The 21,996-nt window shown below is 35.6% G+C and overlaps 1 long non-coding RNA gene and 8 other non-coding genes across 13 annotated transcripts in view; all 9 read left to right on the plus strand.

Moving 5' to 3' along the window:
* LOC101698669 (uncharacterized) overlaps window positions 1-21,996 on the plus strand; it is a 120,283-nt gene that overhangs the window by 49,558 nt on the left and 48,729 nt on the right. For all 5 annotated transcript variants that reach the window (XR_015445172.1, XR_015445173.1, XR_015445174.1 and 2 more), the window contains 9 exons: window positions 256-5,660; window positions 8,835-8,885; window positions 11,930-12,014; window positions 15,282-15,340; window positions 15,573-15,657; window positions 16,911-16,939; window positions 18,033-18,119; window positions 19,856-19,945; window positions 21,807-21,891. This is a non-coding gene — a long non-coding RNA (uncharacterized LOC101698669). The remainder of the gene's footprint in view (window positions 1-255; window positions 5,661-8,834; window positions 8,886-11,929; window positions 12,015-15,281; window positions 15,341-15,572; window positions 15,658-16,910; window positions 16,940-18,032; window positions 18,120-19,855; window positions 19,946-21,806; window positions 21,892-21,996) is intronic.
* Window positions 6,236-6,309, plus strand: LOC147822842 (small nucleolar RNA SNORD113/SNORD114 family). Its single transcript, XR_015445221.1, has one exon. It is a non-coding gene; the product is annotated as a small nucleolar RNA SNORD113/SNORD114 family (small nucleolar RNA).
* Window positions 9,620-9,691, plus strand: LOC147822843 (small nucleolar RNA SNORD113/SNORD114 family). The gene has a single exon (XR_015445260.1). It is a non-coding gene; the product is annotated as a small nucleolar RNA SNORD113/SNORD114 family (small nucleolar RNA).
* On the plus strand, window positions 11,406-11,476 carry LOC147822844 (small nucleolar RNA SNORD113/SNORD114 family). Its single transcript, XR_015445226.1, has one exon. It is a non-coding gene; the product is annotated as a small nucleolar RNA SNORD113/SNORD114 family (small nucleolar RNA).
* On the plus strand, window positions 14,731-14,799 carry LOC147822845 (small nucleolar RNA SNORD113/SNORD114 family). The gene has a single exon (XR_015445256.1). It is a non-coding gene; the product is annotated as a small nucleolar RNA SNORD113/SNORD114 family (small nucleolar RNA).
* On the plus strand, window positions 16,530-16,601 carry LOC147822846 (small nucleolar RNA SNORD113/SNORD114 family). The gene has a single exon (XR_015445223.1). It is a non-coding gene; the product is annotated as a small nucleolar RNA SNORD113/SNORD114 family (small nucleolar RNA).
* On the plus strand, window positions 17,242-17,314 carry LOC147822847 (small nucleolar RNA SNORD113/SNORD114 family). The gene has a single exon (XR_015445252.1). It is a non-coding gene; the product is annotated as a small nucleolar RNA SNORD113/SNORD114 family (small nucleolar RNA).
* Window positions 18,458-18,528, plus strand: LOC147822848 (small nucleolar RNA SNORD113/SNORD114 family). The gene has a single exon (XR_015445251.1). It is a non-coding gene; the product is annotated as a small nucleolar RNA SNORD113/SNORD114 family (small nucleolar RNA).
* LOC147822849 (small nucleolar RNA SNORD113/SNORD114 family) lies at window positions 21,403-21,472 on the plus strand. The gene has a single exon (XR_015445224.1). It is a non-coding gene; the product is annotated as a small nucleolar RNA SNORD113/SNORD114 family (small nucleolar RNA).

A 21,996-nucleotide genomic window follows, 5' to 3' on the forward strand; every position in this document is an offset into this window, starting at 1 on the left:
AAGTTCAAAAGTGGTCATGCGCTGACCAATGATAGAAATTCTTTATGAATTATAATTATGATTAATCCAATTCAGCACAGCTGAATTCCTTAGGACAAAAAGATGAGTGGTATTTCTGCCATTTTGAGGATTTCTTTCTTTTTGTTGTTGTTTTTGTACCAACTTTGTGTTTGCTAGGCAGGTGCGGTGCCACTGAGCTAAATCCCCAGCCCATTCTGAGAGTTTTTAACAAGGTATTTTATTTTTATACTACAGTGAATTCCAACACTTCTCCCTTGGCATTGTTATAGACTGTTAATCCACTGAGAGGAGAAGACAAGAAAATGCAGAGTCTGGCTTTCTCCTTGGCTGTGGCATAAGAGGGTCATTCATGCTATCATCTTTCAAACACGGATATGAAATAAAAGAGCCCCAAGCATGGACCAGTGACCAATAGCAAATGGATGTGGTCCAAGGAAATGGATTAATTCATATTTGCAACACCTGGAATGTGACCTATCCATATCAAGGATTGTTTTCCCCCTAATCCGTGGACAGTGGCTATATTATTAGTGTATCCACAAAGAACAATACACCCAAATTAAAGCACAGAATACCAAGTCTGGAACAATGATGAGTGTGCGTGGGGCATCTGAATCAAGTACTCTGTTGAAATCCAGTCTGTAACCTGAGGTCCTGTGTGTCTGTGGGAAATCTGCTTGTACAGGCGTTAGGGCTGTCAGGGAATGTGTTTATCATCTTTAATTGTTCATTTATGTAGACATTATTGTTCAGAGTGAATCCATGCATGCATACAGTCAAGGACAGGTACACATCGTCCAGTTTTGAAGGGGCCGATGTGTCAAGGACTGGTGTTCATTTCTGAAGTTTTGAGTTCGAGGAACAGACTAAAGTGTTCCCCCTGGGAGAGGACTTGGACGTCCTCTCCATTTTGTTGTTTTGGGTTTCAGGGAGTTGCTCAATGCATCTCTCATTTTATTTTATTTTATTTTATTTTTTTGTACTGGGGATCGAACTCAGGTCCTTGCGCTTGCGAGGCAGGTGGCAGAACCACTGAGTTAAATCCCTGGCCTGCATCTCTCATTTTAAAAGTGATACAGAATTTATTTAATTAAGTCATACATTTAGCACAATAATATTTAATAAATTGAACTAAAATATGCACATTAAATAATTATGGCAATAAATATGGCAAATCATGCTTAATGCATTACTATAAGAATATTTTAATAAACAACTTCCTGTAATTAACAAAAACTGAAAGACTAATGGCTCCTTATTGAAACATGGAAAAAGTCTGAATGTGAACATTGAAAGTGTGAATATAATCATTACACATCCTCTCGTAGTCACTGATTTTTATTTAAAAAGAAAAATGTGAATATATTTTTGGATGATTTGTGATTAATAAATGAAAGGAAAGATGTTAGTGTCACTGAGGGTTCTGTCCACTGTCCTTAGGGGACATGAACACTGTTGCTGTCTTTGTGAGTAAATGAAAGAATAAGCTCATATCTGTGGGAAGCATATATAATATTTGAAGTGATGTCATTGATCCTGCCTCCATTCTTTTTTTTTTTTCCCCATTAAGTTTATTGGTACATTTTTGGTATAAAATACAGTTACATTCATCATTGGGATCTTGTACCATTACATGAGTATCTTGGTTCTTATTTTTTTCCCCTTCCCTTGCCCTCCCTTCACCCCCTCCACCCCTCCCTATTTGCAAAGACCTTGTTTCCATTTTTTTTCCTTTTCTCATATTTTTTCCTTTCCCTTTTTTCCCTTCCCCTACCCCTCCCAATTCCCCTGCTCTTTTAGACCTTTTCTTCCTGTTACACAATATCAGTTATACATTTTTAAAATTACAATATTAAGATCTAGGAGACATTACCACAGATTTTACAGAATTTAAAAGGATATATAAAGCACATTACAAAAATCTGTTTTGAAATAAATTTGACAACTTGTAAGAAGTACCTTGGAAGACAAATTAACGAAACTAACTCTGGAGGAAATATAAAGTTTGAATAGCACCTATAAAAGAAAGTATATTTCTAGCTTGAAAATCTACCTATATGACAACAGCAGGCTCATAAATATTTTAACTGATAAATTATATCAAACAATTAAAGCAGAAAAAAGAAGGAACACTTCTCCCCTCATTTTAGGAACTCAACATTGTGCTAATCCTAAAACTGGATAAAGATAATAGAAGAAAAAAGTATGAACATAGATAGAAATTTGTTTAACAAAACAAACTATTGGAAGTCAGATCTGGCAGGATGTAGAAAATGGTTTTGTTATAGGGATGGCAGTGTTGGTTCAGCATTGGAAGATCCACCTCCAAAAGTTATCATTTTAACAGAGGAAAGGAAAAAGCCATATTATCCTGTCACTATTTGGAGAAAAAGTATTGGACTAAATTCTACAGCTGTTCATGGTAAAAGCTATCAGAAGCCTAGAAGTAAAACAGAACCTTCTCAACAGATTAAAGACATGTACTCCATACTTCCAGCGAGAATGCCTTATATAAATGGAGAAGATACAATGCTTTCTCCCTAAGGTGGGGAACAAGGGCAGATATGCTTACTCTTTATCTGTCCATTAAACTTTGAAACCTAGGCCCCACCAAAATAGTCTGGCAATAAAATGACACAACTAGGATAGGATTGGCATGGCACAAGCAAAATCTTTATATGTAGATGAAATGATCATCTACAGAGAAAATACTAAGAAATCTCTAGGAGCCCCTAGAACTTGTACTTGAATTTAGCAGGATTAGAAAATACAAGGTATATATAAAAATTCAGGTCTGTGTATACTTACTATAAATGAAGAATTGGATATTGAAATTTAAAAGTTATGTAGGAGTACAAAAGACCTAGAAAAGTTAAAAACAAAAACAAAAACAGTGTTGGAAGATGTTTAGTACCTAATTTTAAGACTTCTAAAGCTACAGTAATCAAGGCAGTGTTGGTGTAAGGAAAGACATATAGATCATTTGAATAAAACAGAGAATCTAGAAATAGAACAACACATATATGGTCCACTGAGTTTTGAAAGATTATTTAACATTAGCATTGTATAGAATATAAACTCAATTCAAGAGCCGAGGAAGAGATAGTGTTTTCAGCAAACAGCACTAGAACACCCTGGTATCCGTATATAAAAAATTAACCTCAACCCCTTTTTTCCATACATGAAAATAACTTGAAGGGATCTTTGAACCTAAATAAGAAAGCCTAAAAGTATAAAACTTTAAGAAGAAATTATAAGGGAAAATATTTATGAATTCAGGGTAGGCAAGAACTACCTAGGATACAAAAAACATGATGTATAAAAGAAAAAAAATGATAAATGAGATTCCATCAAAATTTAGAACTTTAAATGACATCATTAAAATGAAAAATAGTCCTTAAACAGGCCATATTTACAATGCATATAACCTATGAGCAGAATATATAAAGAATTCTTAGAGCTCATTAATAGACAACCCAATTAAAATGTAGACATAAGATGATAAATAGCCAGTATAGCACAAAGAATGGTGTGCAATTCTAGAATCAGAAAAATACTAATCAATACAATAATATGATTGAATTATACACTCATTAGGGAGATGAAGTCAAAACTTTTAAAAGCCTTGTCATGACTTTTTCTTTTTGTTGAATTCTCCCCCTTTGCATTTAATTTGTCACACTCAATGGATTCATTCTGCTGGGTTTCCTGGGGTTGTGAACCTCATTGTCTTTTCCTAGGGTATTGTCTAAAATTTTTTGGAGTGCCAGTTTGGTATTCATGAAGTTCCTGAGGTGCTCTTTGTCATGAAAGTATCTTATTTCTCCATCAATTTTGAAAGATAGTTTTGCAGGGTACATCAATCTGGGTTGGAGGCTGTTTTCCTTTAGGGCTTGAAATACATCACTCCAAGCTCTTCTTGCCTTGAGGGTTTGCATTGAGGAGTCTGCTGTGATTCTGATGGGCTTTCCTTTGTATGTGATTTGTTTCTTTTCTCTCACTGCTTGTAGAATTTTGTTCTACTGTTGGATTTCTGGAATCCTAACTATTATATGCCTATGTGTAGATTTTTTTTGATTAAGGCTAGCTGGAGTCCTATATGCCTCACTTAACTGTATGTCAAGTTCTTTTCCCCTCCTTGGGAAATTTTCTGCCATCACTTCTGTGAACAGTTTTTTTGTGTCATCTGTACTCTCTCCTGTTTCTTCATTGACTCCAATCAGTCTTATGTTAGTCTTCTTTGCATTGTCTAGCAGCTGCTGGGTTGATTTCTCGTATTCCCTTACAATTTTAAAGCAATTTTTCTTTTCCTTCTCACTAATTGCAATCTTATCTTCTATATGTGAAATTCTATCCTCACTTTGGTTCATTCTGCTGTGCAGACTTTCGATGGAGTTTTTCATCTCTTGGAAATCTGTTTGTATCTGTTTTATGGGTTCCATTTGTTTCCTATGTTGGGATTCCATCATGTTCCTCAGATCCTCTATTTTTTAATCTGTGTCCTCTCTAGACTTATTAATCATGTCTTGCACCATGAGCAAAATCTTTGCTGTTATTTGAGTAATTATTTCTGATTTCATTTTTCACAGATCCTCTTTTGTTGGCAGTTCAGAGAGTCCATGTGGTTGAGTATCAGATTGTTCCATCTCATTTCCCTTTGGGGTTGCTGTAGGTGATCCAGAAGTCTGTTTTTGAGAATTGTTTATGTGTCTTCTCATTTCCACGGGAAGGGGTGCTTCTGGCATCCATGTGGCTCACCTTCTCTGCCCTAGGAGCTTGGGATGGCAGCGGGGGAGATTCCTTCCGGGTGCTGGGACCGGCTGAGCTTCTCTGCCCTAGGAGCCTGGGATGGAGGCAGGGAGCTTCCTTCCGGGTTCTGGGGAACCTCCATTCTTGAAGGTTATTTAAACAAATGAGGTCCATTGATGGAGGAGTTATATAGATCCCGTCTGTAGATGTATCTTGCTGTTAACATTTAAATTCAAATTAATGAGAAAGAAAATTTAGCTCTTCAGTCATACTTAGCACATTCCAAGCCACATGTGGCCAGGGGCTCATATGCTGGACAGAGAACAAGAAAGTTCCATTAGTGCACACAGGGACAGTTTCACTTGCAGGAAATGGTGGTTAGTTTTGGGTAGCAGATGGCACTACTGTTTAGTGTTTTCTTTAGGGAAAAACAGTAGATAATTTAATTATCCTCAGAGTTATTAAATAAATGAATTAAAGTACAACATGGCTCACTTGTGTCATGAAACACAAATTTACATTCACTCCATTTTGCAAAAGTTTCCACCATTTAAAAATTATGTAACCTTTGTGCTATTTGACAGAGGTGTGTAGGTAGTCATAGTCTTCATTGATTTTTTGTTGAGTGATAGATTTAATGGTTTTAATCATATTATTTCATATGAAAAATGGAGTATTTTAGTGCATGAAAAGGATGTCACAGATGGACTATTGATGAAAATGTGACACAAACCAGTGTTTGTGATTAATCTAGTAGTACAGCTCTAACCTCTACTTAATAATCTATTAACATCTTATATTTTTACTTTGGCAATCTGCTTTTTACTCCAGAATGAGCACCCCACACTGGACTTCTCCTGTGATGAAAATCTTGGCTGTTACTCTTGTGGGTAAGGAGCAATGTTAACAACAATTGGAATTTCTGTTGTTGTTTATCTGTAGTCATGGAACCTAAGACTTTATATCCACAAATTAAACCTAAGAGCACCCACCATGGACCTCTTGTAGAGATGTCTTACAGGCCGGGAAGTGGTAGGAACCTATTTCAGAACCAAGGTTCCTTTTTTGAAAAGATCAAAGACATTTAGATAATTTCCAGAAGTGTTTGATAGTCTATATTATTTCTGCAACATGGTTAGCCTTTCCAGACTGGTAACAATCCAGACTTTTAACTATTTAGAAAATTCTCTTTGAAACTGAGGTGACATATGTGGTTTGGTTCTAGTGGTAGGGTGCCATTGTGGGTTTTGTTTGCTCATTATACTATCTTGAGAAAAAGGCAGGTCCTACAGACATGGCTCAGTCATAGAGCATTGATATCGACAAGACTGATAGGAACCAAGATTCATTGACTTTTCCACATCTGGACGCTGTGTGGGAATTGAGCCTAGTGACGAATTGTAGTGGTATTGAGGGTCTTGTTCTTTAGAATTAATGGATGAAGAAAACAAGTGCCAAGTCTGGACAGACCAGTGATGAGATTGGAGGGTGTCTGAATAAAACATTTTGATTAGAGCAATCTGGCACTCTGAGGTCCATTTTCAAAAGTGGCCTCACTCTTTCCTCTGTGGAAATGAGCCTGTAGCAGATGTTCCGATTACTCAGGTATCTTGATCAGCCATGTTCACAGTTAGGAATGTAGACTGGATTTTTATGTCATTGCAGTATGAAGTATTACTATACATTTCAGTAGTGCTGAATCCGACTGACATATTTTTTTTAACTGTATATCCTTTTTTTTTGGTACATTTTAGGTATACAATATGATGCCATTTATCATTTGACATTTGCACCTTTACATAATCTCTCCTGGTTCTTATTTTTCCCCATTCCCCTGCCCTCCCTTCAACCCCTCCACGCCTCCCTATTTACAAAGACTTTATTTCCTTTTTTTCATTTTCTCATATTAATTCCATTTCCTTCTTTCCTTTCCCCTACCCCTCCCACTTCCCCTTCCACTTTGTCCCTTTTCTTCCTATTTCACATTATCTAGTATACCTTTTAGTCCTTATTTATACTTTCAGTTTCTCACACTAGAGAAACTATTCAGAATTTACACATGTGTGTCCTATTTACTTCACGTAAGAGTATTGCCTTAATGTGCATCCACTTAGCTATAAATGTCTCTAATTTCTCATTTTTTATGGCTGAGTAGTACTCCATTTTATAAAAACTCCCACATTTTCTTTATCCAATCTCCAGTTGATGGACATTTGGGCTGTTTCCAAATTTTAGCTATTATAAACTGTGCTGCTATGAACATGGGTGCACATATATCACTGTGGTATGATTCTTTTAATTCTTTGGGGAAGATACACAGCAGGGGAATAGCTGGGTCAAATGGGACCTCCAGCCCTAGTACTTTGAGGTATCTCCATACTGATTTCCACAGTGGTTGCACCAGTGGACACTCCCACCGGCAGTGGAGCAGGGTTCCTGTTTCCCCACAGCCCCGCCAGCACTTGTTATTGGTTGATTTCTTGATAGCAGCCATTCTTCCTGGGGTGAGGTAGAATCTCAGCATTGTTTTCATTTGCATCTCTTAAGTGACCGGTGATGTTGAACATTTTTTCATATGTTTCTTTGCCATTTCCACTTCTTTGTCTGAGAAATGTCTGTTCATTTCAGATGCCCATTTTTTGATTGGGTCTTTAAATTTGGGAGGTCTGATCTTTTTAAGTTTTTTATAGATTAGAGATAGTAGACCTTTGTCTGAGGGACAGCAGGTGAAGATTTTTTCCCACATTGTGGGTTGCCTCTTCACACTGCTGGTGGTTTCTCTTGCTGTGCATAAGCCTTTTAATAAGAAGAGATCCCACTTGTTGATTGTTTGTGCTAGTTCACAGGCAACTGAGGTTTTGTTCATAAAATCTTTTCCTACGCCAGTGTCTTTAAGATTTCTATCTAACCTCTGTTCCAGCCAGTCCCACTGACAGATATTGACAAAGGTAGTTGCCCCTTTCTAAAAGGAACGACAACTAGATGTAAGCGTCAATATCATAGTTTGATGTAGGCAAGTATTTGCTGATTGTTTGTACTTAGAAGAAAATTGTGAAAAAAACAACAGATTAATCAGTTATTTAGTTGACAAAAAGAATGGGCATAGCTCATCTTGAGATTATTCCTATGGAAAGAGTTACTAATCCAAATTTGATTTTTATTAAAAATAAAAAAGAACATCTGCTTTTAAATTTATTTTGTTGATTCACTAATGTTAATTATACATATTAATGTTTGTATTCAAATGTATGCATCTGGTTCTTAAATCTCCATGGACAATGTAATGAACATATGGGGACATAACAATATTATTCAAGGTTTTTGTCTAAACATTAGTTATTTCTCATATATTGATAAATGATTACTTTTGAATACAGTATGTCCTTATCATGGTTAAGTTTTTAAAAATAAGGCAAAACACACCCTCAGAAGAAGTGAGATAGACTAGCAATGTAGCTCAGTAGTAAATCACTTGCCTAGGATGCAGGAGGTCCTGAGTTCAATCCCCACTACCACAAAAACAAACAAACAAATAAACCAAGAAAAGCAAACAAAAACATAAGAATCATGCTCTCTTCATAGTTTGGATATGGGAATACAGATACTTGAAAATGGAAATCATTTCTGTTTTGGGTCATTCCTAGGTTGACCATTAATGCATATGCATGTATAATCAGATATTCCATGAGTCATTCTATAAAGGAGAAACTAGGCCAATGAGCGATAATGTATATAAGTAGTGTGAAATACAGACCTTTGGGGAGAATAAGCCATCAACAATGAATATAAATTCACCTATTTCTTCACAAATTGACTCCATCAAAGGATTATTTGTGCTCTTGCCTCTGTGGATAGAGATCTATAGTATGTAACCGTGACAAATCTTGGCTTTGGTGATGACTTTAATAATGTTTATTATCTTTTTTAAAATTAATGGATCAATAAATAAAAGTGTCCTATTATTGGGTCACTGATGAAAAGCGACGAGTCAACTTTATGATTACTCTCGTACACAGCTAGTATCTTTGAAGATGATCTAAATCTGCACTTTTTATTCTTTTCAGAGTTGGTATTTGATACCACAGAATGAAGACGCTGGGCTGTTGCCCTCTTCGGTGAGAATCGCAGAGACGAAAATAAAGAATAGTCAGAGAATCCTGTTGTTTGGGGTGGATTTCTCAGTAGTGTTCATTGAATTGTTTGTATTAAGCCATAAATAGACCAACGATATGAATGTCCTCTGAAACGGAGTTTGTGATTTATCCGCTTAAGCTTAATTGGGGTTAAACTCTAAGATCAGAGACTTTCCTCTCATTTTAAAAACTCATTTTATTTTTGCACTGCATTTAATTGAAAATTTATTCAGTTATATAAGCTAGGGCTGCCAGGCCCAAGTGGTTGCCACATCCACACGCGGCTATTTATATTTAAGGTCATTATATTTAAATGAATTTTTATCTTCAGTCTCTCACATTTCCAGTAGGGAAGTAATTGCGTGTGGCTGTTCTGGAGAAGGCGGTTCTAAGCACCTTTGCTTCTCACACCCAGTGCTAGCTACCAGGCAGCCCCTGAGCTAGGAAGGAGACAGGAGAGGAGAGGTGCAAGGGGCGGGATGTGACAAAGCAAAGGTGCTAATTGGCCCTTACTTGCTGTGCTGAGGAGCCCTAAGAGAGAGAGCTGGCTATGGAGAGGATGTCTTGTCAGTGGGAAAATAGCCTCAGCATAGATCTTGGTGTGTTCCAGGTTATTGTTCTTGTCTTGTTTTTAAAAATCATTAGTATTGATTTTGTTATTGCTAGCAAAGCATCAGATGGATCAATAAACAAATGAAGATAAAGATTGCTTATCCTGAATCAATGATGAGTAACCTGGGGTGTTTGAATCAAGGACTTTGACTAAATCCTGTAACTCTGAGATCCATCACGGAAGACTCCTATTTATTATTCTATGGGGCATCGGTTTATTCGGGGAGTTGAAGATAATATGGAGGACTGGGGATTTAGCTCAGTGGTTCTGTCACCTGCCTTGCAAGCGCAAGGTTCTGAGTTCGATGCCCAGTACCAAAAAAAAGAAAAAGATAATATGGACCATGTTGTTGGACTTCGGAGTATCGATTGGTGTTATTATTTTCAGTGAAACAGTTTGTAAATAAACAAAGAAACCTATAAATAAATACAGACAACTGATCTGTATTATTCCTGGTCCCCATATGAGAATACTTAATGGAATAAGAGCCATTACTAACAGTACATTTATGAAGCACTGAATTCCAGTAACATAAATTGATCAAAGCTGGCCCTTTTGGGTAAGGAACATTTAGATCAATAGATGTTAGTGTCTATGTTCTGGATTAGATTGTTTGATTAAGAAAAGGGAAGAAATTTTATATTAATTATTTATTAAATAGCTACCTTGTTGAGAGAGGGCTTATAGATCTGTGTTAAGAATATGTTATATACCATCCCCAGTACCAAAAAAAAAAAAAAAGAATATGTCATATAACCAGTTGCGATTAATCCAGTCATCCTCACTATGTTTAAATTGAGCTTCTCAGTTCAATTAAAAAATACAAAGTGTACTGATGTTTTATTGTGTCTAATAGATATTCAGGTACACATTAACATTGTGTAGTTTCTGTGAAATTACAGATGTAGTGTTAATATAAACATAATGCACAAATAAGTTAATATTTCCCCCAATTATTTAATTATTTAGTTATTAAGAATAGTGAACATCTTATCTTTGATCTTTTTTTGGGATGGGGTTGTTATCGTGGATTGAACTCGGGACTTTGTGCTTGCAAGGCAGGCACAGAATACTGAGCTAAATCCCTGGCCCTTATCCTTGATCTTTGTGTTAAAGAATTTTGACTCTGTAGTAAGCACAGTGAATGAATCATAACATAAATATGTAAATAAAGATAAATTATGTGAAGCATCTCCCAATTGTGAAAATAAATGGATGACAAGAAATGTTAATATATATGGAAAATACAGAATTCCATTAAGAAATGAATGATTCAAGGGTGTTTAAGATTGAGCTCTTTTCTAGAGAATGGCACAGACAGTAGAAGGACAAGGCCATGTTCAGTGTTGCTTGTTTTCTTAAAAATAATCATCATAATTTAGCTTTTTTCTAGATGACCGATTTAATAAAATAAAGGAGTCAAGGATGAATCAACAAATATCATTTAAAAAAATAACCCTTTCTTCTTTGTACTCTCAGCATGGCTGCTCCCAGGCTGACTTGAGCATTCTTCCTATTCCTGACATCTTGGTTCCCAGGGGAATGGAGTTCTGTGTGAATACAGTGAAAGGTTTATTGTGATTTGGGTGGTTTTAAGCAGGGTTCATTGTATTGCTAGAAGTCTTATGTGTAATCCAAGAGTGTCAACTTGGTGACAGGAGAAATACAAAATGGCCATGAAGTGCTTTCTTAATGAATCAATATTTGCAAAATTACGATTGGCCAAGAAAACAGATCTATCTGCTGCGGCAAAAGATCCTGCAGTCAGCTCACAGTGTGCTAGAGATCTTGTTCTTAATTTTTTGTGATTCCTAGTAATGTGATTATTATTAGTGAAATGAATAGTGCGTGAGCAGATGGAGAGATCAATGGAGAAAGAGGGCCAGTCTTGGATCAGTGATGACCACTAGTGGCGGACAAGGCATGGATGATGACCACAGCTCCAAGGTCTGAGTTCCAGCATAGTAAGGCATCTAGTGTGTACTTCAGATCCTAGGAAGAAAGCTTAGGAATGGTGAAGGAGGTTCTCCATCAGAAAGGCTCATTCTATTTTTCTAATTGGATCAATGAAAATATCATTGCACAAATTCATAAATAATAAATAGAACGTGTCTGAAGCATTGACCAGTTATGAAAAAATATGTGCCAAAAAATTGTACTACTATAAACAAAACCCCCCACTAAAATCTATTATGAAATAAACATCAAAATATTACAACATTGGTTGAGCATTTTATAGAGAATAAATTTCAATGGCTTTAAGTCCCCCTTTTGTCCAGTGTTACTTATTTTATTAAGAAAAAATGTCATCACAATGTCTCTCCTACTTAACGACTAGTAAAATGTAAGGAGGGATGAAGGATAAATATACAGAACTTGAATCTGTACAATATTTTCTGCTTTGTACTCCCAGAATGATGATCCAAAGCAGATTACAGCATCTTTCTGCGAACATGAAGTCTGTGGTTGACCCTGTGTATGGGAGGATGGAGACCCATGTGAGTATCTACGAAGTTCTTGTCTTGGCTGTGTGGCTTTTGAGAGGTATTGGGAAAAGCATTATGTATAATAAAAAAAAGGTCAATCGTGGTTGAATGATAGTTGTGACATGGCTGTAAAACTTTGTGTTAATTAACCAGTATTGCACAATTAAGAGTTATTAAAGAAAGAGATATACTTAATGTGGCAAAAAATCTTATACATAGCTTGAGAGTACAGTTAAAGCTCTTGTTCTTAGGAAATTGTGATTTATAGTTATCACAAAATGACCAGTGAAATGATGAATTAGTGGATCCAGAAATGTAGAAATTAACCGAGGAGGCCCAGTCTTGGATCAAGGATGACCCCTGGTGGCGACTAAACTCTGGAAGTCTAAGGGCCACACTTTGTTGTCCCTGGGATATGTCCTGGGAGTAGTCAGGGATATCATTCTCTGTTTTTGAGTTCATTCCTTTTCATTCTACATGTACAATTAAATAAAAAAGTAAATAAAGATAAAGTAGATAAAGTAAATAAAGTAAATAAAGATAAAGATTAAGGCATGCTTCAATAAGAAATACTAATACTGTTTTTTAAAAATACACAAATTCCTTAAGAATAAATGGATCAGAGGCATCATCTTCTGAGGATGCTGTATACATGATAAATAATGGGCCTGAATTCTTATTCAGTTCAGAAACAGAACCAGTGTTTGTTTTCCCGAGAAGGAAATAACATAATTGGCTACACATTGAAATGTGTAATAAGAGGAAAGGAATAGTACAAGAAGAAATGGAGAAAATATCAATCATTTTATAATCTGTTCTGCTCTGTACTCACAGAATGAACTTGGGCATTTTTCCTTAGTCAAGAGGTGTAAAGTTCTTGGATTGGGTGGCTTTTAAAATCTGAGCACCATATTGTAAAATCATCATATGTGACTCAAGAATGTCAACCATGGGCCACAGACAAACATTTTGTTTACTAATCAATATTTGGAAAATTTAGACTACAGAATGAGATATACTCAATGTAGGAGAAGTTCCTGTAGATAAAGTGTACATAAGGATGCTACTAACTTTTCTGTGATTACTTATATAGTTTTTAATTTTTATGTTTTTATTAGTGTATGTTTCCAGTTTAGTTTTCAGGAATTACTGCATGTATATAACATATTTTGATCATTTTTTGTTTCTTTACCTCCCTCTCCCTTTCTTCTCTTGTATTCTTGATTCCTTTCCTCATCTTCCAAAAGTCTGTCTTGTTTCCTACCATGTTCCCTTCATTTTAGTCATTTATTTATGTTTTAGATTTCTCATGTAAGAGAAACCATGCAATATTTAGCATTCTGTGTCTACTTATTTCATTTTGTATTTTGGTCTCAAACTCCACCCATTTTTCTGCAAGTGACATGGTTTCATTCTTCTTTATGGGTGACTAACATTCCCTTCTACATATACCGTATTTTCTTTATCCATTCATTTGTAGACAGACAACTAGGCTGTTTCCAGAGCATAACTATTGTAAATTGTACTGCTATAAGTATGGGTATACATGTATCACTATAGAATGATGTCTAATTCTTTTGGAAATATACCCAGGAGAAGTATGGCTGAGTCAATGGAATTTCCAGTTTTAGTTTTTTGAGGAGTTTCCATACGATTTCCATAGTGGCTGTACTAGTTTACATCCCCATCAATAAAGTAGAAGAGTCCATTTTCCACAACATCCCTGACAGTATTTGGTTTTTTTTTGTTCTTGATGATAGCCATTGTGACTGGGGTAAGATGGAATCTCAGAGGTGTTTTGGTTTGCATTTCTCTAATGGCTGAACATGTCATACATTTTTTCATGTGCTTATTGTCCATTCATTCTTCCTCATCTGAGAAAGTGTCAATTCAACTAATTTGTCCATTTCTTGATTGAGTTAATTCAATGTGCTTGAGGAACATAGATATAAAAATCCTCAATAAGATACTTGTAAACAAAATTGGATAATTCATTAAAAAGATCATACATCATAACTATCATGCTCACATGTTGTCATCCTAGGGATGCAAGGGTAGTTCAACATATGCGAATCAATAAATGTTTGTTTGTTTGTTTGTTTTTTGGTACTGGGGCTTGAACTCGGGACTTTGCGCTTGCAAAGCATGCGCTGGAACCACTGAGCTAAATCCCTGGCCCGCAAATCAATAAATGTAATCCACCACATAAATTGAATCAAGGATAAAAATTACATGATCATCTCAATAGATGCAAAAAAAAATGCCTTCAGCAAAATCCAACATCCCTTCATGACAAAAAAGCTGATGAACATAATAAAAGCCATGTATGGCAAACTCAGAAGCAACATCATACTAAACAGGAAAAAACTGAAATATTTCCTTCTAAAATCAGGGAGAAAACATGGGTGACACTCTCACTTCTGTTCAGTATAGACCTTAAAACTTCAGTCAGAGAAATCAGGCAAGGAAAAGAAATAAAATGGATACAAGAATATAGTATCAAAAAAGTGCGATGATAGCACAAAAACAGACACATGGAACAATAAAATGGAACAACAGTTAAAGAAATAACTCCATCCATCCTCAGCCATCTGATTTTTGACAGAGTCCACAAACACACACTAGAGACAGCCTTTTTATATAGCTAGAGATACTTTCTGTATATAGATTATTAAGGAAACAAGTAGTCCGTAAGTTAAGGTAGAAGTTAGCAGAAGAGGGCCAACCTCGGATCAGTGATGACCACTGGAGTCGTATGAGTCATGGATGATGACTACGCTCAATGTCTGAGGTCCAAACCATAAGGAATCTAGTGTGTACCTTGTGACCTTAGGGTGGCTTAAGGCATCGTCAGGGATGCTCTAGGACGACCTTTTGTGTTCATGAGGGTTCAGCTTGCTTTTTAACTGGATCAGTGAAATAACCATTATATATAAATAAACAAATATGTCCATATGAATAAATAAAGCTAGAGTGTGAAGCATTGACCAAAGGTGAGAATATATAACGAACATAAATACATTATGTTTGCATTTAAAGCATGGAAATCCCTTAAGAAAGAAAAAACCTCAAACATTTTGCGATCTTGGCTGAGGATGGTAGATAAAACTGAAACAATGGTCTCAATGTTCATTTTCTCAAGAACTACCCAAATAATTTAACTGTTACATAAATGATCAATAAAATCAGTGGAGAAAGGCAAGATTAAGTAGGCATAATCTCAATCCTTTTGTAATTTCTTGTGCCTTGTACTGAGAATGGTGTTCCCACTGATTACAGCATTCATCCTTGGTCGCAGGATCTCTTTCTGCTTGTGTGTGAGGAGCATGCAGATCAATGTGAGTACCGTCAAAGTTCTAGCCTTGGTGTGGGTGGTTTTTAAATGGAGCTTAAATCCTTACTCAGGTCAGAAACAAATTCAGTGTTTGTTTCTTAAGAATGAAATAACATAATTAGATACACATTGAATGAGTAATAAAATAAAAGGAGCAGTACAAGAGTAACACAATGAGCAGTAAAAGAGTGGACACAATGTCAATCTTATTATAACCCATTCTGCTCTGTACTCAGAATGGATGCCTCCAAGCTGACACAGGCATTCTTTCCTCGTCGTGAGGTCTGTGGTTCCCACCGTGTTAGGAGCATGGAGACCAGTGTGAGTACATCAAAGTTCTTATCTTTGTTTGGGTGGAATTTCCAGGGTATTCACTGTAGTGAAACTGTTATGTTATGATGCAACGTCTCAACCATGGCCCAAGGAGAAATATTAAATGGCCACATTATTGAAAATTAGCAGCAATGAATGAAATGAATGAATGAAATTCAGTGTTGGAAAAGATCCTATAGATATCTATAATGTGTCCTTAAGGATTTGTCTTTAACATATTGTAATTCCTGGTTATAAAATCAGTAGTGAAATTTATAGTCAATAAGTTAATGTAGAACATGATAGGGAAGAGGAGGCCTGGTTTTGGTGATGACCATTGGTGGCGAATCACTCATGGACACTCAGTGTACCTTCAGACGCGAGGGGTCGGTGTTAGGAATGTTTTTGTCGAGGATGTTTTTGCTTTTTGTGTTCATGAACTTTCAATCTATTTTTGTAATTGGATCAAATGTATAAATAAATAGTAAAGCATTGGCCAATTATGAAAAGAAACTTGTGGGAAAAAACCCATTAGTTTATGTTGAAACATGGAAGTTCATTCATCAATAAAAAGTTCAAAGTTATAAGACCGTTGCTAGATGATGGCAATATAGTGAAAATGATGGCCTAAGTCCTTACAGGTCAGATTCCAAGTGTTCAGTCTTTGTTCTCAAAGGATATATTGTTACAATTAATCAATATTCATAAAATTAACAGTAAGATAAACGATATACAAATGTGACAAAAACCCTGTAGGTAGTTTACAGGGTACCTAAGGATCTTGTTCCTAATTTTTTGTGATTTCTAGTTATCTGATTATTAGTAGTCAATGAGATAGTCCATAAGCAAAAAAAGAAATTAATGGAGAGGAGGGCCAGTTTTGGATCACCAATAATCTTTGGTGACATATGAGTTAAGGATGGTGACTATAAGTCTGGAAGTGTGATTTCCACATCATAAGACATCCAGTGTGTACCTTGTGATCCCAGTGATAGCTGTTAGTAATAGTCAAGGATGTTTTAGTCCTTGTCTTTATGAAATCTTCACTGACTTTTCTAATTGGGTTAATCCTTGGGCACGTGTTAGGGCCATATTCATCGTGTTTGCTTTCTTAAGGAAAAAATGTCATCACAGTTTCACTAGTGCTTAAATGACTAATGAAGGATAGGTGGAAGGATAATGGATGTGTTTTTATATGTGTTTCCCTTTGTACTCTCAGAATGGATGTTTCCGAACTGATTTAAATATTTTATTTTTCTTAGTTTTCTGCATTAGGAGCAAAGAAATCAATGTGAGTATAGTCAAAGTTTTTGTCTTTGTGTGGGTAATTTTTAAAGAATGTTCATTTTTTTGATAAAAATATTACATGAGTCCAAGAACATCAAGAATGGTCCTAGGAGAAATTGAAATGGCTAGGCAACACTTTCTCAATTAAGCAATATTTGTAAAATTAAGAGTAAGAAAAACCATAGTCAATGTGGTTAAAAATCCTGTTGATAGCTATAAATTTTATCTCAGGATCTTATTTTTAACTGTGTGTAATTCCTAGCTAGCAAGAGCCTAATGTAGAATTTAATGGAGGAGGCCCAGTCTTGGATCAATGATGACCATTGGTGGTGTATGAATCATAGATGGTGACTAAGCTCTGGAAGTCTGAGAGGTCCACACTGTAAGACACCTAGTGTGTGTATTCTGTTGGCACAGATAGATGTTAGGAATAGTCAAAGATGTTCTTCATCTTGTGTTCATGCAGTGTTAATATATCATAGTAATTGGATCAAAGAAAGAACCATTACATACCACACATACACAAACACATATATTAAGAATCTGCCAAAAAATGTATATCAGGACAAAACTTGCATAAATATTTTAATACTAAATTTGTTGAGCCATCATGAGATTAATATGTTACATTTGGCCTGTATAAGTACAGCACGTGCTCAAAGTAGAGGCCATTAGCTTTCAGAAATTTATTAGTAAGGCAAACTGCTGAAGTGTGCATATGTTTTTTGGCAGTATCTACCTATCCACCTATATCAGTGGCTCAGAGTATATCTTATTCTGTGTCAATAGAGAGATAATGTGAGGCATTGACTAATCATTAAAATATATGGTAAACAAAAATAAATTATGTGTATTTAAAGCACAGAAGACCAGTAGAAATAAAATGCTCAAATGTGTTACTCCCATTTCAAAGGATGTTAAATAAAATAAAACTACTGACCTATGTCCTTGTTAGTGTCAGGACCCAAATTTCAATGTTTGTTTTGTCAAAGAAAAAAATCATAATTTAATTCCTGCTTAATTGACCAATGAAATGAAAGGATGAATGCATGGATAATTATCAATCTTTTATAATCTATTCTGTTTCATACTGTCAGAATGGATGCTCCCAAGCTTGTTGAAACATAACTTTCCTGGACATGAAGTCTGTGGCTTCCTGTGGGTGTTAGGACACGGAAACCAATGTGAGTATAGTCAAAGTTCTCATCTTGTTTTAGGTGACTTTAAAAAGAGATTCTCCATTTGGTAAAATTGTTACCTATAATCCTGGCAGACTCACAAAACTAAAAGATAAATGTGCCATGGCCATGAAACACTATATTGATTAATTAATATTTGCAAAATTAAGTTTGACAAAGAAAAGCCATATAATCAGTGTGCCAAAAAATCTTAAGGCAAAAGGTATAAATTATGCTTAAAGTATGCTATTAAGTTTTGTGGTTATTATCAACTAATTAATATTGTCTTCAATAGCTAATAAACAAATACAGGAATTAATGAAGAATGATCAGGGCACCAATCTTGGATCCATGATGACTACTGGTGGAGTATGAGTCATGGATGGTGACTAAGCTGTGGGAGTCTGAGGTCCACACCATAAGAAGTCTAGTTTACGTCTGTCATTGAAAGTGGTCCTCTAGAGTATAGTCTTATTGGTTTTTTGTTTTGTTTTGGTTTTGGTTTTGGTTTTTTTTGATCACCAGGGATTGAACTTGGGTCCTTGCACTTGGAAGCAGGCGGTGGCATCATTGAGCTAAATCCACAGCAAGGTCTTATGGTTTTTATTAATGGATTTTGATTATATCAAAAATGGACCTAAGATAGAATTAAATATGAACAAATGTATCAACTATTATTAAAATTTGTAGAAAGGTAAGAGTGGCTATTTGAATGTATTGAAAACATACTTTCTGTAAAAAAATAAATGATTTCATTATCATCTCTAATGATTATAGAGCTTATACAACTAAAAATCTATACTCTTATTCTGTTTGTAGAAAATTCAATTTTGTGTTTAAGAAAAGTAAAGTATGTAGTACTCCAAATTAAAGCCTAAATGATTAATTAACTAATTGAACTGTGGAATGATTGATCAATGTAGAGTATCTCAGTCTTTTATCATCTGTGGGGCTCTCTACTTCTCAGAATGGGCACATTCAGGCTGAGTCATGGATTCCCCTTGGTGAGGGGCTCTGCAGTTGCCTATGCTGTTAGGTGCATAGGTACAAATGTGGTAATAGCTACAGTTCTGCTTTTTGAATATTTTCTTAGAAGATATTCCATGTATTCATATGATGTGTTTAGTACAACAAAATAAATGATAAATGTGGAACTATATGAAATATTGTATGTGGCCTAAGCCTGGACCAATAATGATGATCAGTCATCACTGTTGATGTTACAGATGACGAAAACCATATCTGACATAGGTCCAATGCAAAAGAAAATCTACACACTCCCTCTCTTGAAAATGATCTTTTAACAAGATGATGAGAAAATATATGAGGATTATGATATTTGTCTTTGTGCTCATCGATTTTGATTCCATTATCATAGTTACATATAATTGTAAATGAATCAATAAACAAATATAAATAAATAAATATCAGGAGGTATACGATTAGCCAATCAGGAAAATATTTCATGAAGCAAAAGAATATTAATAGAAATTAGAAACCCCAAAGTTAATTAAGAAAGATATGGCTTCAGAATATTTCTTTTGGATTATGGGGTACTAGATTTGATCAAAATATATTCATTGAGCCCTGCAAAGTGTGAAACTTGGGGAGAACTTGGGCAGGGGAATGATGGGAGTAAAAATGACCTAAGTATGTTGTGTGCATGTATGCATGTGTCAAAATGCAGCCCATTAATCTGTATGACCAATATATGCTAATGTCTGCTCTGCTGCACTTCTCAGGTTGCACGCCCCTGACCTGGTTGAAGCATCTGCCATGCTCACGAGTCCCGCAGCTGCCAGAGTGTGTAGGAGCCACTCAGTCTACTGAGGGTAATAGTCACAGTGCTTTTTTAAATTTAGGTAGCTTTTCCAGGTGTTCACTGTAATATTTACAGTTAATATTAAGTATAATTCTAAAAGGGCCAGCTGTAGTCCAGTGAGTTAATGAGGATTGTATGAAACATGTTGATTAATTGATATTTGCAATAATAAGGGTGACTAATGAAAGAGGTATAATAAATTAGGCAAATGATTCCAAAGACAAATGGGTCCCAGAAGGAACTCGTCCATGAGTATTTGCAGTTCATGGTTGTTTATTATTATTAGTGAATCAATGAGAATGAAGAGAGGCCCAAAGCTGGGTCAATGGTGAATCATGGGTAATGAATGCTACAGGTCTGGAATCTGGTTAAACTAGAACTTGTTTAATTTTGTGTTATAAAAAATCCTAAGGCTGATTATTAGGAATATACAGGAAATTTTAAAATCTTTTGTTGATGTACTTCATTTTATTAATGTAAATTCATTATCTGTTGACCAGTGAGCAAGTATATATACACACAAATAAGTGAAGGAAGCTTTATTCAACTATGCATGTGATATAGTGAGCCATGGAATATTATTCATATAAACTATATATAACTGTAGAACCAATATATGCTATAGAACCAAATGGACAAAAGATTCTGTTACTAAGGATCATATAGGAAATGACACTGATGAGCAATATTCAATTTTGTAAGCATGAGTCAAATCTTTATATACTTTTCTACCTAAGTATATTCAAATGTACCCACATACATACACACACGCATACAAAAACGTTCATTTCAGTATATATTTTATGCAATTGTTTACATTATGAGCAATTAATAAATATTCCAGTTGCTGGCGCCTTCTTATTCATCTTCTTGGTCTTGTACTCCCCAAAAAGATACTTCTGGGCTGATTTTAGTCTCCTGTATAGCACATGCTCTATATCGCCTCAACACAATGGGCTTAGAGACCAATGTAACTAATCACTAAAAATCTATATCTTCCATGAGATTGTTTTTCTTAAAGGATTTATTGTACAGTCTTATTGAAAGTATGAAATATAATCCATAAGGATAGCCATGGACAATGTTAAATATGGAATGAGTAGGAAATATAAATCCACATACCATGATAATGAAAAAGATACATGAATATGGAAAATATGGACATGCATGCTATTATTTCTCTTATTCGTAGGTTTTTGTGAATCCTATTTTCTGAAACTTATTTATTTGTTTATTTATTTATTTTATTTGAGACAGTGTCTCACTAGGCAGTTCAGGCTGGCCTTGAACTCACTATGTAGTCCAGGCTGGCCTCAAACTCAAGGCAATCCCTGCCTCAGCCTCCCAAGTGCTGAGATTACAGACGTGTGCCAACACACCCAGCTGAATTTTAGTTCTAAATAGTAATGTCAGTGAGTTGATCAATAAGCAAATGTAGATGAGAATGAAGAAACAGAGGCCTAAGCCTGGACCAATTATGGGAACTGGTGATATTATTAATTGTAAATGATGAATGTTCCATGACTCTGAGGTCCAATAGCAATGAAAATGGTCTATTGCCTCTGTTTAAAGGAACCTATAGATAGATATTAGGACAATAGAATGATCACTTTCTTGGAAATGGTTCAAATAAAGAATCAGTGTACAAACATCAATAAGGTGAACGCAGTGTAGCATGTCTTCTCTTCATATCTAAAGTTAGGTTAAAAACCTGCGTACATATGTCCTACTTCTTTGGGTGGGAATGATGTAGACAGAAAACAAATGCACGTTTTCCCACTTTACTAAATCTGATATGACTGCGAAGTGTGAGGTTGGATGCATAGAGAAGACTTCAGTCCTGCTTTTTTGCACTCTGCTTTACTTCTTAGCATGAACACGCTTGACTGCACTGAACACGAGCCACACTCCAGTGGGTCCCATGGCTCCCTGTGTGTATAGGGGCACTCAAGCACCGTGAGTACTGGGCAAAGTCATTGTCTTGCTTTGGGTGGGTTGTTTAGAGGCCTCACTATAATAGTTAAGAAGGTACTAAACATATGCTAAGAGTAACCATATCCT

The sequence above is a fragment of the Heterocephalus glaber genome, unplaced genomic scaffold (assembly GCF_053883595.1).
Source record: "Heterocephalus glaber isolate CG9 unplaced genomic scaffold, H.glaber_assembly_v1.0 deba00001608, whole genome shotgun sequence".
Lineage (NCBI taxonomy): Eukaryota > Metazoa > Chordata > Mammalia > Rodentia > Bathyergidae > Heterocephalus > Heterocephalus glaber.